Source organism: Etheostoma spectabile, chromosome 16, assembly GCF_008692095.1.
Source record: "Etheostoma spectabile isolate EspeVRDwgs_2016 chromosome 16, UIUC_Espe_1.0, whole genome shotgun sequence".
In the NCBI taxonomy this organism is placed as follows: domain Eukaryota; kingdom Metazoa; phylum Chordata; class Actinopteri; order Perciformes; family Percidae; genus Etheostoma; species Etheostoma spectabile.
Window position 1 is genome coordinate 3,161,869 of NC_045748.1, and position 16,150 is coordinate 3,178,018.

Sequence of the window (16,150 nt, forward strand, 5' to 3'; positions counted from 1 at the left end):
AATGAATAATTTAAGTAATTAGGAGCTGGGATCTGTGAATGTCTGTGTACAAAAGAAAAATTGTCTAGTTAAACTTTGAACTCATCCAAATCCAATCACATAGGTGAAGCAGATGTGGTGAAGGCGTACAGCCTTCTGCATTTGAATAGAGGGATGTTGCCAGGTCCATATGGCTTTGGTTCTCCGTCAAATCAAGTCTCTATCCACAAAGTTCCCCTTCCGGGATTGTTCAGGTGCTGCTGGAAATTCCGTCTTACATTTTGGCCAGATGTCTGGTATTTTCCACTTTCTTTGTGTTGGCATTTTAAACTCCGGTGGATTTATGAGAACTATTGTGAACTGCTCCTCAGATCTCTGCAGGGTAAATCCAGACAGCTAGCTAGCCTATCTGTCCAATCTGAGTTTTCCGTTGCACGACTTGAACAACCTTTGAACGTACACATGTTCCACCTAATCGAGTTCCTTCCTGAGGCTATTTTACAGAGCCTCCGTCTCTCCTTGCAGTGCTTAGCGCCACACAAAACAATTGTGATTGGTTTAATTTAATGCCAATAAAATCCGAGCACTTTTTTTTTCCCATGTTGGAATGCTCAGTGGACTCAAAGGTCTGACAAATCTAATCCCTATAATCTGATAAACTGATACACTGCTAACCTATTAATTTTCACCCTAATAGTGTCACATCATGAAGAATGTATGGGACTAACCTACACAAAACCCTTTATCCACAAACTTTTAGAGGACTTGCCAATAAATTACGCACAAGGAGAGAGTGATTTGACCATTTTGATTCTCAGAGATCAACCATTGGGGCTGGTGGAATGGAAAAAACGCTTGAAGTGGCATATCTCTGATAGATCTTGTTAGTCAAAAAGTGCTTTAACATAGGTCATTAGACTGTATGACAGGCGCAGTCAATGCCGAGGCAGCGTCACTCACCTTTAACTGGAAGCCCTGTTCTGTGGCACTAATCCGACAATCAGGCTCGATCAAATACAGAGGTGTCTCGCTTCATCAGCCTCCTGTGTAACTCATGTCAAGGGCTCTGCATATGTCAGCAGCACTTTGGTGGGATGAGAGGAGTGGAAAGGTGAGAAAGAAGCGGACAAGAGAAGAGAAAGAAGGTGGTAAAGATCAGGAAATCAGTAGCCTCTGACGCCCTGATGGTTAATTTCCTTGTCATTAGTTCGACCCAGAATCCCGGACGCAGACGCAGCAGCCTCATGAGCTGACAGCTAATCAACTCCTCATTCATATCAAATCAAGGCACCAAATCCGTTTCTCATCCATTTAATATTACGTTATGGCCAGATTTGTCTTTAGCTCAAACAAGTGAACACTCAAAATGTCAGACCTCGGTCGTTCTTGTCATTCCGAAAATGAGCCCATATCACCTTAATAAAAAAGAAATGACTAAATCTAATTAATAAAATCTTCAATTATTATGTTATACATGAGAAATGAAGGGGGAGGAGGAGAGGGGCAGGTTGAGGAGAGAAATTCAAGACTCTTGCACATTTTTTCAGCTCTTGGCCAAACAAAGTAGAGCAAACAGTTCCTCCATAGGCGAAGTTGCTGGTGCGCACATCATTAATCAGGAGGCACACAAATGGAAGTTTGCTGCGTTTTCGTTGACGGTGTTTCAAAGAAATACTCCAGCCAGAGAAACACACCATGCATATCAGCATACTTACTGTGAGGGAGTGCATGGCACTGTGTCTTTGTTCACTGTGAGTACATACACCTGCAGAGAAATTCCCCAATAGAGATAGTCTTGTGAATTCACAAAGCACATTTTGTCAGTGAGGAGATAGGGGAAGACCCGAAGAAATTGGTTTCCATAAGATGGAAGCCATGTCTTTTGTTCCACAACAAAGAATAAAGCAGAGCTGCAAAGATTAATCGATTAGTTATCAACTATTTCATAAATTGCCAGCTACTTTGATAATAGATTAATTGCTTTGAGTCATTTTTGAGGGGAAAAAAGGGAAAACCTTTCTGATTCCAGTTTTATAAATGTGAATATTTTCTAGTTTGTTCACTCCTGTATGAAAGTAAACTAAATAGTATAAGTTGTGGCCGCAACAAGACATTTAAGGACGTCATCTTGGGCTTTGGATAACACTGATCAACATTTTATTCATGAACAACCTATTGATTAATTGAGAAAATAAACAACATATTAATCTACTATGAAAGTAATCGTTGGTTGCAGCCCTGGAGTAAAGTAAAAAAAAATATAGGATCAGTTCAGCTGACTCAGCTGAGTTCTCCCCGAGAGGCCGATGAGAAGGAATGGCCTTGTGGAGGAAACGGGCGGGTGCATCCGTAGCCGCCATTATCGTTTGACTCCAGTACTGCCAAGAGCGTAGCTCCGGCCTCCTGCATGGATGGGAAATGACCTGTCTGTATCTGCCTGGCACTCTCTCTGTCTCCACCCAACTCTAAAGACCTCTCCTCTAACACGAGCTGTCGTGACCCGTTAACCTTCTGCACACAAAAGTCTCAAGTCTCCGGAAAAACGCTCCGCAACACAGTTCCATTATCTTTTGACCCGTTGCGTCTGATCCATGAGGCTTTCAAGAAACACAGCAGGAGCGTATCCGTGGAAGTCTCCGGTTCCATCTGCTTAGGGGCTGCCCAAACTGGCTGGGGCTCATTTGGTGGACAGGAGGAAGTTATCACGTAAAGTTGTTCCTGGCATCGTGCCTGTCAGTGATTCAGTATTTTTGGCATTGCCTTTTGAATGCTCATGTGCAAGGGGAAAAACGCCCTCCGCATGAGGGAAAGTGTGACCAAATATGTGAAAGTAATCCAAGGCTTCTTAATCACGCTGTCCAGCAGTTTCAAATGTGCCGCTGATGTGCCAAGATTCTGTAAGAGTAAACACACATGACACTTTCTGCATTTAAGGGAAACTGGGGCTTTCCAAAATACTGTGGTAGCAGTTACTGTGGGCCAAATCCATATTTATAAGCGACAGCCGAGGCAACATTCTTTGCCTTCAGCAGGCTGTGCAGGGCAGTAAATTGAATTCCAACACGCAGCTCTCCCTGACAGAATGCTGAATAAGTGAGAGGATCTGAATTTTAGAAAAATGCATGACTGGTGGCTGCATTCACATTAGAATAAAAATGATATGTTGGGTGGGAAGCTACCATGGCATTTGACAGACAGTGCAACTGCACAATTGCAGCTATTTTAAAACTGGACACGACAGAAGAGAAACTTAAGATTGTCAGTAAAAGCCAAAGATTAATGGTATAAGGATTTACTTAGTCCTGGGGCGGCTGACTTTTTAAAATTCTATAAAATGCTGGAAGGCATCCAGCATGGATTAGTGCAATTCAAATGTTTTTTATTTATTCCATTTTCTAATTTGGTCAGAACTCCACAGATTGAATTTCTTGCAGTCCAGAAGACAGAAAATGATTCTTTTGGGCTTCTCATCGCAGCCTTTTCTTCTCCAAATTAAATTCTCTGATACCATTGCAACGTGGATTAGTATGCATAATTAATAACAGCCAGAGCAGGCTAACTATCATTTATAAAGTCTGACAGGAAATAATTTTGGATGATTGAAAAATAGAGCAAGCGAGGGTCTTTTGTGCAAAAAAGCAACATTAAAGGCATCTGTGCGTGCATCATCTTGCCAGTTATCAGGTGGTCAGGGGCAATGGTCGGCACATATTTTCCCCCGACTGTGGGGGATCCCAAAAAAGGTCTAAGGTCAGCTGTGTGAGGCTTCTGTTATTACACTTTGGACCACAAAGATCACCAACATGTATAGCCCCAAAAGGGAATTTGAATAGTAAAAGACTTGTGTAAGTATTTCCCTGATTTGTTGCATCAAAGGTTCACGCAGAAATTTAAATATCAGAAAACGTTTCAATCAGAACATACACAAAGACAATAAAGAAACAACAGGAAGAGTATGCTGTAATTACAGATAGGCACTTCAATTAAATGCTTTGTTCTATGTCCTTGTTGAAATTCCCCAGCTGCCAATTTGGATTTGTTCTTCAGCATGTTTTGCTCTCTGTGTTCAGCATTTCAGACGTCAAGATGTGATGCTGTATGCACCAATATTAACTGTTAATTCCTGCAGGCTTTTTTTTTGTCGTAGTTCTGCGTTGCTCGTTATTCCTTTTGTACATAAAACAATGGAGAAGCAACAGTGATTGGCAGAAATAGCATCAGCGAGTGCAAGCCAAAGAAAAGCCATCCGTGCCATCCGAGGGCACCCATAGAACTCGCAGAGCTCGACTGATTCATCAGCGTGCTCAGCGTGATTGTGGATATGGATGACAGAACTGATTTAGAAGAAAAAAGTACAGTCTTTGGGGGTGGGGGGGGGGGGAGCTCTGAAAGAGATGAATCGAACTATTGTCTTTAATCCATTTTCAATTTCCATGTGGGTTGTGTGGCTGTGGGAGTTCTGCCCTTCACAAGTCAAAGTGCCGTCAGTACAGTGTATCGCGGCTTCTAAAATTGTGCTCTTTTAAGCTATTGCAGACAGATAGAAAGATAGACAAGGGTAACATGTGAATAATTAATGTGATAAAGCACAACAGTGTGCTCACACATCCGTGGATTATTCCCTGGGCATGTAGAGCAGCCAATCAGAAGCTACTACAGTAGCTCCCAGGCCTTTGAAGACGCTACACAGTTGTCAGAGGTGGTAAATATTCTATGAATGTGATGAGCAGCAACAAAAAAAGGCAGAGGGTAAAGAGGTGCTGCAAAAGACAGGCAGCTCCTCATAGGTCAGCTTGATGCATGAAAAGGAACAGATGAACAGAATGAAAGACGAGTTGATGTTATTACATCGGAATATATGGCTTTTGAAGTTCTCTGCATTGCTAGTATTCACAAAGGCCGAAGTATAAAGCAACAGGAAAGATTTCAGAGGGAGGGACACCATGCAGATGTCACACATAAAGCGATGACATTCAAAGCACACATCTCGGTTCTTCTGCTTCAGATTTTAGTTCAGTGGATTTGTATGACATTTTTAGTCTTCTTCTTGGAATAGAATAGAATACGATACAATACAATACAATACATCCTCAATGTCCACCAAGGTGGAATTTTTTCCTTTGGCTCACCAGCCATACCAGACACCATCTCAGACATAATAAGCGGAGCATTGAGGATTCAAGATTTCTTTATTGTTATACCACAGTACACTGTAGTACGGAATTACGTGCAACGTTCACAGCAAAAAAAAAACACAGCACAGAAAAAATTAAAAACACCATGGAAAAATCAAGATATTATTTATATAAATGAAAATAAATAAATGCTTATGTGGGTGTGCATGGCATGTAGAGTGCTAAATATAAATATACCCAGTCTAAAAAAAAACTGAAAAATATGAATGTCAAGATACTAAAAATATCCATATTTAAAAATAAAAATAGTGCGTTAGAGAAGAGATACTATAGGTGCATTTCAACCAGATTATTTTGTACGTGAATAGTTTGATTGGACTGTTTCAGTGTGTTTCACTGTTCAACAGTCTGACAGCAGTGGGGACAAAGCTGTTCTTGAACCTTACAGTCCTTGCTCTCAGACTGACTACATAAAGAGATGAAATGAAAAAAAAAAAAAAATCAGGAATGAAAAGCATAAATATGCTCAAATGCATTAAAAAGCACCTCATTTTGATGTTGTCTCTTGGTTCGGTTCAGGATACTGATGGCATTTGGAATAAAGGATTTTTTTTAAACACACTTTTTGTCAGAGGCGCTCTGGGGCGCCTCCCAGGCTTCAGGAGCTCAAACTGGCTGGGAAGAGGGTGTGGAACTCTCTGCAGTGGTTTTCCTAGTTTTCTTCCTCATTTTGTCAGTTCTTCTTCTTCTGAAGCTCCTCCAAGTTTCTTATTCATTACTTTATGTTTGGTTCTGCGTCATTCCGCGCTACCCGCCAGTTTAGATTCAAAAATAAAGATCTTAATTTGCCATTTGTGCATACACCAAACAGTCTAGGCACATATTTGTGCAGGCTCTTTAAGTCAAGTAAAAAAAAAGTTTTAGGTGCAAAAAAAAAAAGCACACTGACTAAATTAGAAACAGATTAAACAAGGTTTTATCTTTATTTGTATAAATTTCTTTTCTTTTATATTACACTTGTTGTACGTGTCCTTAGTGCACCGTTGGTCGGAAAGAAATATATTTTTAATTAATCTGTATGTTTGGCACATTTTGCAGAATTTGATAAACTTAACTAAAATACATTAAAATAAAATTATTATACAAGTAAATATGATGAATGATGAACACTGTAACTGGAGGATTTAACTATGAGGGATATTGCATTTGTCACGAGAATGAACATTGCAAATATTGCACAGTTTCTCACAATAGAGTGAAGTACTGAGGATTATTGCACATTTATATTATTTATTGCACGTTTATACTATATATGTGGAATGAAAAAAAATACCTTTCTTAGTATACAGTTATTACATTGTGAAAGATAAGGGCATGCCTTCTATCCCACAGGCTTACATATTTATTATCATATGGATTTCTTTAAACTTTCAATATAGTCCTCCAGGGTGGAAAATTGTCCTTAGCTCACCAAGACCTGTACCACAATCACAAAGACCTACAACATATTCAGAAAAAAATATATCAAATATAAAACACTCTTCTATAGAGCAGGCATTGCTTCTGAGGTTTTAGTAAAATGCTTTGTTCCACTTTAAGTCAGTGTTTAGCTGACCAGAGTTCTATCTACTGTATACAACTTTTCTTCAACCCCTCTGATTCACTGAGAGGGATTGATAACTTTGCACGCCCCCTCCCTCCCACCCACCACATGCACCCAAAGCTGTGATGAAACCTTTGCCCTTGGTTGTGGGGCATTGCTAATGTCTCAGGCTGTGCACCTCATCCACTGAGACGTCTCCAAGCAGACAACAGATCGATACAATTGGATTCAGTCCTGATGTCTCCTTGCAATATGATGTGGTACAATATGATACAATTCATTACGATGTGATGCAATATTGTGAGCGTTTTCTTTCTGATTTTCTGAAAATGTGACTGCTTGTAGGAGGAAATTCTGATTGACATACATGTTGTAATGGGCGAGGATTGAGATTGGTTGAGAGAGGTGTTAACATCCTACACAGCACAGGGAAATGAGTCAGCTGTAAATGACACTTTCAAATGAGCAACTGTTTAATAACGATGCATTTCTGTAATGAGATTCTTTGTTAACGAATATGCAACTCATCATGAAAACAAAAGCAAAAGAGAAACAGATTATTAGTGGTGCATAAGTGTAATTTCTGTGACAAAGGCTTGGAATTAGTGCAACAAGAAAATGACCATTGTAGCCGTAAAGTTATCACCAGTTTTCATGGTTTTTAAATCAAACCCCATTATACCTCATATACTATTTATGGTTGGCATTTGTTCCGCGATGGTCATTTCCTGTCCTAATTTACATTCACTTATTACCTTTTAGTAGTCCATTGTTGGGGGCAAGTCTGCAATTCCCGCACTGGATTTAGAAATTTATCTCATCTAATTTATCTCATAGATATCACTGTTTACTGTTCACTCTATAGTCTACAACACACAGCTGTATTACTGCTAATGTAAATCAACAATGCATTCTCATTTGTGTTTGTGTGACATCATACTAATTTGAATGTACAACCACTTGTATGATATCTTACAAAGTTAGGCGACCTCCGGCCGGTCACGTGATGTCGACTGGCTCGATGAACTGTCGGTCGGATCAGCTCGTATTAGCGGCATTTGGTGGATGACTTTAGCCAACAAACACCAAAACAGAAGGACCTTTTTGTGTTACTAAATTTCTGTTCATATTTTGAAAAACGACAAAAGAAAACTGATTTCTATTTGTACCAAGTTTAAGCTTTTAAGCAACAAAACGGCAAGTTAAATTTAGGAAAAAAATCTCTCCGGGAACAACCATACGCTTCCTGGGTGATGGTTTTTGTTTTTTTCCCTGCCATTGTATGACCCAGCCATCCACCCTAACCCTCCTCCCTATGCCATCCACAGCTTTCTTGTAAAGCGGCGTGGTACATGCAGCAATAAATACGTGGAATACATAAGCATTTCACTGCTTTACTTTTTGTAGCTATATGCAGGAATGGTTGATGAAAACAGCCTGATATTAAACATTCTGCTGCTGCCTCACGTTAAAAAGAGTTGAACCAGGTAACACAATGAATCTGGCCATCAGTAAATGTGCCTGCTGATCAAAACAACAGTTATTTTCGGAATTTTTGGGAGGAATGTAACCAGAGGGAGCAGCTACAGTAAACTGTTAGATAAAGAGTGACGTTGTTAGAGGGACAGGTGACAGGCTGCACGCCTCCAACATCCGCAGCAGCAGCTGATGATTTAAAAAAAACAGATTATTGACTGAAATGGAAAAAAAAAATGTTTATTTGGCTCTAAACAAAGTGAGTGTTCTCAAGTGTTCTTGAGTGTGCTTCAAATTCGTTCTTGTCATGTACTCCCACTCGGTCAGTGGCTCTCTGCGTCAGAAATTACCATTAAATGTGTGCATGGAACGCACCGGGTGTCACTCGCCGACGTAAGTCGAGTGCAGATTTGAGTCGCGCATGCATCGCTTTGCGACGAGTAGCATACAAGATGCTAACGAGAGACTTCCGTAATGTAAGTACAGTCAAAATGGACCTACTCAATGAAGTTTGTTCACTGCTGGCTGCAAGTTAGCAATCAAACACAACAAAGGATGTCAGTCGAATGGCGTTTTGAGCTAACGTTAGCAATCAGACAATCATAGATAGCTAAAACCTTTTTTAATGATTCCTATCTTCTGTTTGTATGTAATGAGAAAAGTTTACTATTTCATGGATTTCACAAATCTCAGTATGGCACGTTATGCCGTAAACCGTTTAAATCGGAGCATGCACAACTCAAATCTGCACTCGCCCAGAGATGGTCTGCCTCGACTCTCATTGGGTATGACGTTATGTTGTAAACCGTTTACATCTAACCATGCGCAACTCAAATCTGACTTACATCGGGCAGTGACACCGGGCACAGGAGCAGCTCAACCGTGGTGCTGTAAGATGACTATTATAAGATACTATTAAGAGCGAGTAGCATGAAAGACCAAAGCTTGAGACAGGTTTGGGTGGTGGGTGGGTCAAACAACACAAGATTTGTGTCTCGTGCTTGTCCTATGTGTCTCTTGAACGTACATTTTTTAAAACCCCACCCAAAATCTTTCCCTCACCCTTACTAAGTGTTTTTTTGGGGAATTTACACTGCACGTTTTTGGGTTCCTAAGTTTCTATTCACATTTTGAAAAACGGCAAAAGAAAACTGATTTATATTTGTACCAAGATCATGCTTTTAAGCAACAAAATGGCTAGTTAAGTTTAGGAAAAAGATTGTGGTTTTAATGAAAACACTCTCCGGGAACACCTACACGTCTCCTGTGTACATTTTTAACGTACATTTCTTTAAGCCCACCCACAAGCTTTCCCTGACCCTTACAAAGTGTTTTTTTCTGGTTTTATGCTGCACGTTGGCACAAAATGGCGTCAAATTAGTCCCGACCCAGATTGTCAAAAAGTGACCTAAAGAGTCCAGACCAAGCGCATTGAATAAATGACAGCAAAGGCCTGTGTCTGACTGAGATGCTAAAGAAGACTTTTTGTGTCAGTATATAATGCCAAAGGCACCTGACCAAGCGTTGTGTTTTTAATGCGCTGGAAGTGACAATGTGTTGGTATTTCACTTGGTGTTACTACTGCTTACAACTTTAAACACTGTTTATAACACTGCAACAGACAGACAGACAGGCAGACAGACAGAGAGGCAGATGTGGTCTAAATAAATGGAGAGGTTAAACATACAATGGTGCTGTTTTAAATTTTTATATTTTTGTGTTAACTGTAAAGGGGTTGCTGAAATCTTGTTGCACAGGCACTGCACTTGTGTATAATGACAATAAAGGCATTCTATTCTTTTCTAGTGTTTTTTATTCTAAATCACATAATTTCCTGTGGTAATAACAACAAAATATGCAACATTTTGTATTAGAGGCTATTTAAAAGGCCATTTATGACTCAAGTAGAGTGGAAACATTACTTAAGGTCTATGTGCATGTCTGTGGAATGAGGGGATATGTGCAAGGTGTTAATTGGCCTGTGGTTAATTTTGCGCTCTATCTCTGTTGAGCTTGAGGGCCTTTAACTTGACCAACATGATACATTTTTTTAAAATGTGTGTATACAATGTACACACTAACACACACATCCCAGCACAAACACCCACACACGCCTGCTCTGCTAATACGCTGATTTTAATTAGATTCTAAACGGGACAATATCTCAGTACTCGCCTGTACAAGTCTCTGTTGTGTTTGGCATATGGTATTTTGCAGAATTTCCCACATCAGCATTTTAGCAATGTGCCAAAGAATACCTGCCAGCAGATTGTCATTGGACCGAAACTTCATCTTGTTGCATTAGTGTCCCTGTGCTGTAAATTGCAGAGGGGACCTTGAATAAAGTAAGCTATATTACGGTACGTTTGTGCTACTTTCTACGCAATAAACAGTGATTAGCCTAAATTCGTAATCTATCTTGAGGACCAGTTTCTTGCTCTGTTATGAGGGAGGTGTCTTGCTGTTGTAGAGATCTGGCTGCAGGACAGGAAGAAGCAGAACACAGAAGGAGCAGCTCTGAGTGATGAGAATGGTTAACATCATCAGACTGCATATATTTCACCGGGGTACATGGAGAGTACTTCCTTAATATGGACCTATATCAAGACATAACTGACATAATAACATAAAGATAGCTTTCTACTGTAGTCTAAGGTACTTTATAAACCCAGGGCTAAACATCTTTAGTGCTGATGCATAGGATTAATAAGTCCAGTATATGTTTATGTAATGTGGCAAAGTCATTTGGCTGGTCTAACACTAATATGAGCAGATACCAGAAAAAATACTGACATTTTCATCATCCCCAGCTGAAGTTCATGTTTAGTGTAATAAGTTCATTCTTTTCTCATGAACCATGCGTTCGAAAAGCTACGAAAAGATAAGCACTGTAATTTGTATTTTTTTGGGGGCGTTATGCACCACATTGACTGCTGCTGAATAAAGAGGAACCTGGGGTGATGGGTGTACGTTAACACGCAGGCCTTTCAAGCAGGGTAGGGGAGTTTGCTTCCTGGGGAAAACAAAAGACTTTCACCTAGGAAATGCATGTTCCTTTAGAGTGTTTCAATACAAACCACAATCTTTTTCCTAAACTTAACTAGTCGTTTTGGTGCAAAAAACTTAACTCTCGTTGCCGCGTAAGACTTAACTGTAATATCTGCCTAAATGACAGCAAAAAGATGGCAGCTCCCGGTGCTCTGTACCCGGCTCACCCTCACCTATTCTCGGGTAACTGAGCCACCTACAATGACCGGCAGCTCACGGTACTCTGTACCCGGCTCACAGTCACCTATTCTCCGGTAACTGACCTACCAACTATCGCCGACCTGACGGAGCACCATGCAGAGAACTGTAGTCGGTGTAGCAGAGCTCTGTAGCAGCTAAACACATAACTGACTGCTGCTGATATGACGAGCTATGTCTGTGGCCTTGCCACGAAACACCGTAGCGGCTTAAACAAATAGCAACTGCCTCTCTGTAGCACGGAGCACTGATGATTGATGATTTTGAACAGAACTGTTTTCTCCTCTTCTTCTTCATTAATAGGCTTTCTATCTTTCTTGCATTTTGTTTATTAATGGAATATGATGACGTGCAAAGGGACTGCAGAGGAAAATTGGCTTTTTTGCTAAGTCTGGCACATTTACATTTTGAGTGTAACAAAAAAATGTAAATTGATTTGCATTGCCCCTTTTTAAATAAACAGATAAATAAAATAAATGAAAACATTTGAATGCCAGCAGTAAACCAGGTATTTTCTGAATCAAATAGATATATTACATCCCTGGAGCGCCATTCCGGGTCCTTTTTGAATAATTTACAATTCTATAATTGTCTCCATCTGTTGAAAGCCCTATTGACATTGAGTCGGGTTTTCTCTTGTTGTCTGTCAGTTTCCTTTTTAGTTCTTAGTTGTTCTTCGTTTAGTTTCCTTTTTTTCCGTGATGTCCCTGCCCGGTGTCAGCCATATGTACAACGGATAACTTCGGAAATAGATTTCAAAATGCCCTTGCCAAATTAATGTTTGTGGTCCATTTTAATTACATACATGTCTGTGTGTGATACATTATGACAAAAAACATGTTTCCCCCTGTAATTAATACAAATCAAAAGAAATAAAAAAGCAAATTAAAAACAGCCCTGATTACACATGGCCTCCTCCTGCTGATAAATTCCAGATATATATTTCTGGTACAATAGAACACAAATTTCCCTTGATAGAAAACTGACATTAGTATGCTGCTAAGAAGCCTCAGGGAGATCTAAATGAGTTTCGCTGCAACACAGAAAAGCTTCACATCCATCTTGCATTAGGAAAGATTCACTTTTATGTAACATGTGGGGGCATTTTATTTCTGATGAGCAGACCACGGCTGGAATGATTGCCTCACATTAAACAATGCGAGTTTGAGGCAGCTTGACAAGCATGGTACTCGTAAAGGATGAGAATTAGAGTAAATCAGCTGATTATACAGAATCCTCCCTCTCAGCAGGAGCTGCTAATTCTGACGCCCGCATGCACAAAATCATTAATCAATGAATGCTTCCAATTATGCAGAAGACAGCCCATTCATTCATACCTTGCATTCAGTGTCTGGCCCATTTCAACAGCAGAGGCAAGATGTGGAAAAGAAAGAGAGACTGTGGAGAGAGAGAAAGAGAAGGTGGGCAGGACAGAAAACATAAATGGAATTTTATGTTTTAAAGTGCTGCTGTACATTAGAAGAACTGAACTGAGTTTTTTTTTTTTAATGGATCTGTATCTAAATGCCTGGATTTCTGACACTTTGGTTTACTTCTCAGTTCACCCTATTTACTAAAAGCCTCACTGTTTTTTTATATTACGGTTATTTCTAACATTAATGAATACTATTACTTAATATTCATCCAGATACTTTCTTTTTCTTTTCTTCTTTTTATTACGTGAAATCATGATTGTTTGGGTTATATGGTTATACTTTAAAAAGTGTCTTAATGCAGCAGAAAACACAAGCCCTTCAAGAAGGGTAGAGAAATAAACTGGTTTATAAAAAATAACAAAAAATCTAATTAATTATGATCTATTCATTGTAGCATCTTGGCCAATCGTGTGTTTTCAGTACATGTTGGTCCATTGATCGTGCTAGATGTTCCAGATGATAGTGGCCTGCGATGATGGGAGGAGGCAGCAGTGGAGGAGGAGAGGAGAGCAGCAGATGGTACAGAATTCTCAGGGTTTATTTCCGGAGAGTTCAGAGTTTACGGCTCATATACTGACTTAATTATGAGACAGAGGGGAGAGTGAATCCCTGAGAGAAGGATTTAAAGACGCAGGGAAATCTTCATTAAGACCATGAGACTGCAGGATCCTCGATCAAATCTGCACCTAAGAAACAGATTTAGCTGTGACGATACAAAACAGGAATTGAAAGTGACAATGCACCCGGAAATATAATTCTCCATCTCACGTTCTGAATGAATTTCCTACAGTGAAAAAAAAAAAAAAAAACAGTGTTAAGGATGTCTTGAAGGCAGACTTTATTCAACCACGTCAGGCTTTGTATCCCCAAAGGCAGGGATTGTATAGCTACAGTAAGGAAGGTGTGGGATTTGGTTGTGTTGTAACTTCCCAGCAGCCATTTGCTCATCTCAGATATATCATCATTTCCCAGCACTTATAGCAATCAGCAAAATACAACGTCTCCTTTTATCTACAGCTACATCACACATTCTGTCTGTTTCTGCTGCCAGACAGGCGCCTTCCTGCAAACATTGTTTTCTGATGCAACCATGGTTTAACAGCAACTGAAACAGAGGAGAACATTTCCTATTAATCCAGATACAGGTAGCACTCAAAGCTGGTGGGTTTCCTGTCAGGCTTGTTCCATATTTTCCATATCTCGTAATTTGCATTCATCCGTTTATATTAGTGTATGAAATTAGACATTTGAGACATTATGATGTGTAATCGTTTCATCATGTGGCGTTTATGTGCTTATTTCTTACCTTGTATTGTACCCTACAAAATGCATGCTATAAAAGGATTATTTGTTGTCATGTTATGATAAACCTAAAATGATCTCTCAATAATATGCTCTCAATCCTTATTGCTGTGAACTCAGATGAATTTCAAAAACCGATTTGACCATGGTCCACCCCACAATTGAGGTGTTCAAAACAACGCATTGTCCCTCAGCGACTTACTGCAGAAGCTCCGTTCTTTCCCAGCGCCGCTCTCGATAGTGTGATGACACTAGCAGCAGTGAAAATGAGCTCTGGGCATTCAGGCAGCTGCATCAATTTACACTTTAAATAGTGTTAAATTTGATAAACATCCACAAACGATCTGTAAAAAGCCTCAACTTCAGAGGGGGACAGATTAGGGGCAGAACAATATCTGGATGCTACTTACATTTTAGCTTGAAACGAGAAAGGATATGTTTGTAAATGCTGTAGGAGTCCCAACACTCTCTGAGGGTTTCAGCGGGTCTCGGTGTTGGGGATAAAATCTCATATTCAGTGTAAGAGCTTAGAAAAATATCCTGAAAGAACCTTTGAGCTATGTTGATGCTTGTATCAAAGATTTGGAAGTCTTCAAAGAAGTCCTCCAACGGTAGCTCATTAGCGCAGCTTACATTAAAAAGAAAGGCTGCGCACCTTTAGTTTGCCTTTGTGCATGCACTGTTAGTAGCAAGCCAGGAGCAAGACAACCACACATCAAACCTCCAGCTGTCCGCTGTTTCAGTTAAGAAGCAGGAAATGGCAGGCTGTACCGTACAAATGCTGAATGTTGAAAAGCTCTGAGTGGACTCACTCCTTGTTAAAGACGTTTTTTTATGCAATGTAAAGGCATTACAGATTAATGTGCCATATTTTTCAGTCACTCTTTTCAGCCGGATATCCATCACCGTCCCCTTTCTTTGTGTTGGAATTTTAAACCCCGGTCAATTTCTAAGGACTATGGTTAACTACTCCTCAGATCTCTGCAAGGTAAATCCAGACAGCTAGCTAGACTATCTGTCCAATCTGAGTTTTCTGTTGCACGAATAAAACAACTTTTGAACGTACACATGTTCCACCAAAACAAGTTCCTTCCCGAGGCTATTTTACAGCAATTTCGTGGTGCCGTCGGCACTTAGTACCGCCTATGATGATTGTGATTGGTTTAAAGAAATGAAAATAAACCACAGCATGTTTTTCTCCCATCCTGGAATGCTGTGTGGACTTGCCAGACCCTCTTGTGCAGCACTGTGGAGGAAGGTCTGGCAATGCTGGAATTGGGCACAATCAACCCTGGGGAAACTTGATTACTCTCGTTACTTCTAGCATAATAACAGAGCTTGGTTTAAACTACTACGAAATAGAAAATAAACCACTTAGCCGCCTGGCTTAAGGTAAGGGTTAGGGTCCTACCTGGCGCTAATCAGCTTGCAGTGTCCTCAGCTTGAGCACAGTGGTATTTTCAATAATTTTGAAATGGTACACTATCGGCGGATTGATTGTATTTCAGCCCAACATACTATAGTTTGCAAAGACAACATTAAATATCAATTATATTGAATATGCTCCAGTTGCTGAGTGTTTTTGCACAAAAGCTAGTCAGAAGCCTATAAAGACAAGTACATTACTACCAACCTATAAATACTAACTGCTGTACTAGCTTATACATTCCAAATAACAATGTGTGACTCCTGCTTGGGCTGCATTTCTTCTTTTTCTCCTTTAGATGTTTGGCAGAAAGAATAACACGTAATGTGAAAGGTGTTAAGAACAGGACAGAACAGACTAAAATGCAAGGATTAGGAAAAATAGTTTAACTGGGAAAAGGTGCAGAGGTGAAAGTGAAGGAGCTAGGGATGTGGGGAGGCGGATGCCAGGAACTGGAGCTGGGACTTGAGGGCTGGTGAATGAAGGCGAGGGAGCTAAGTGGTAGCAGGGAAATAGAGGCCAGGGAGTCAGAGGAAGAGGCACTGGA

General features: G+C 40.1%; 2 long non-coding RNA genes across 2 annotated transcripts in view; one reads left to right on the top strand and one right to left on the bottom strand.

Annotated features, from left to right (window-relative positions):
- Nucleotides 1-216: 216 nt before the first annotated feature.
- On the bottom strand, nucleotides 217-15,195 carry LOC116704110 (uncharacterized). The gene is made up of 3 exons (XR_004335596.1): nucleotides 15,060-15,195; nucleotides 7,887-7,896; nucleotides 217-252 (listed from the first exon to the last, which is right to left on the bottom strand). It is a non-coding gene; the product is annotated as an uncharacterized LOC116704110 (long non-coding RNA).
- A 549-nt stretch (nucleotides 15,196-15,744) lies between these two features.
- LOC116704111 (uncharacterized) overlaps nucleotides 15,745-16,150 on the top strand; it is an 11,549-nt gene continuing 11,143 nt past the window's right edge. Inside the window, exon 1 of the long non-coding RNA XR_004335597.1 lies at nucleotides 15,745-15,755. This is a non-coding gene — a long non-coding RNA (uncharacterized LOC116704111). The remainder of the gene's footprint in view (nucleotides 15,756-16,150) is intronic.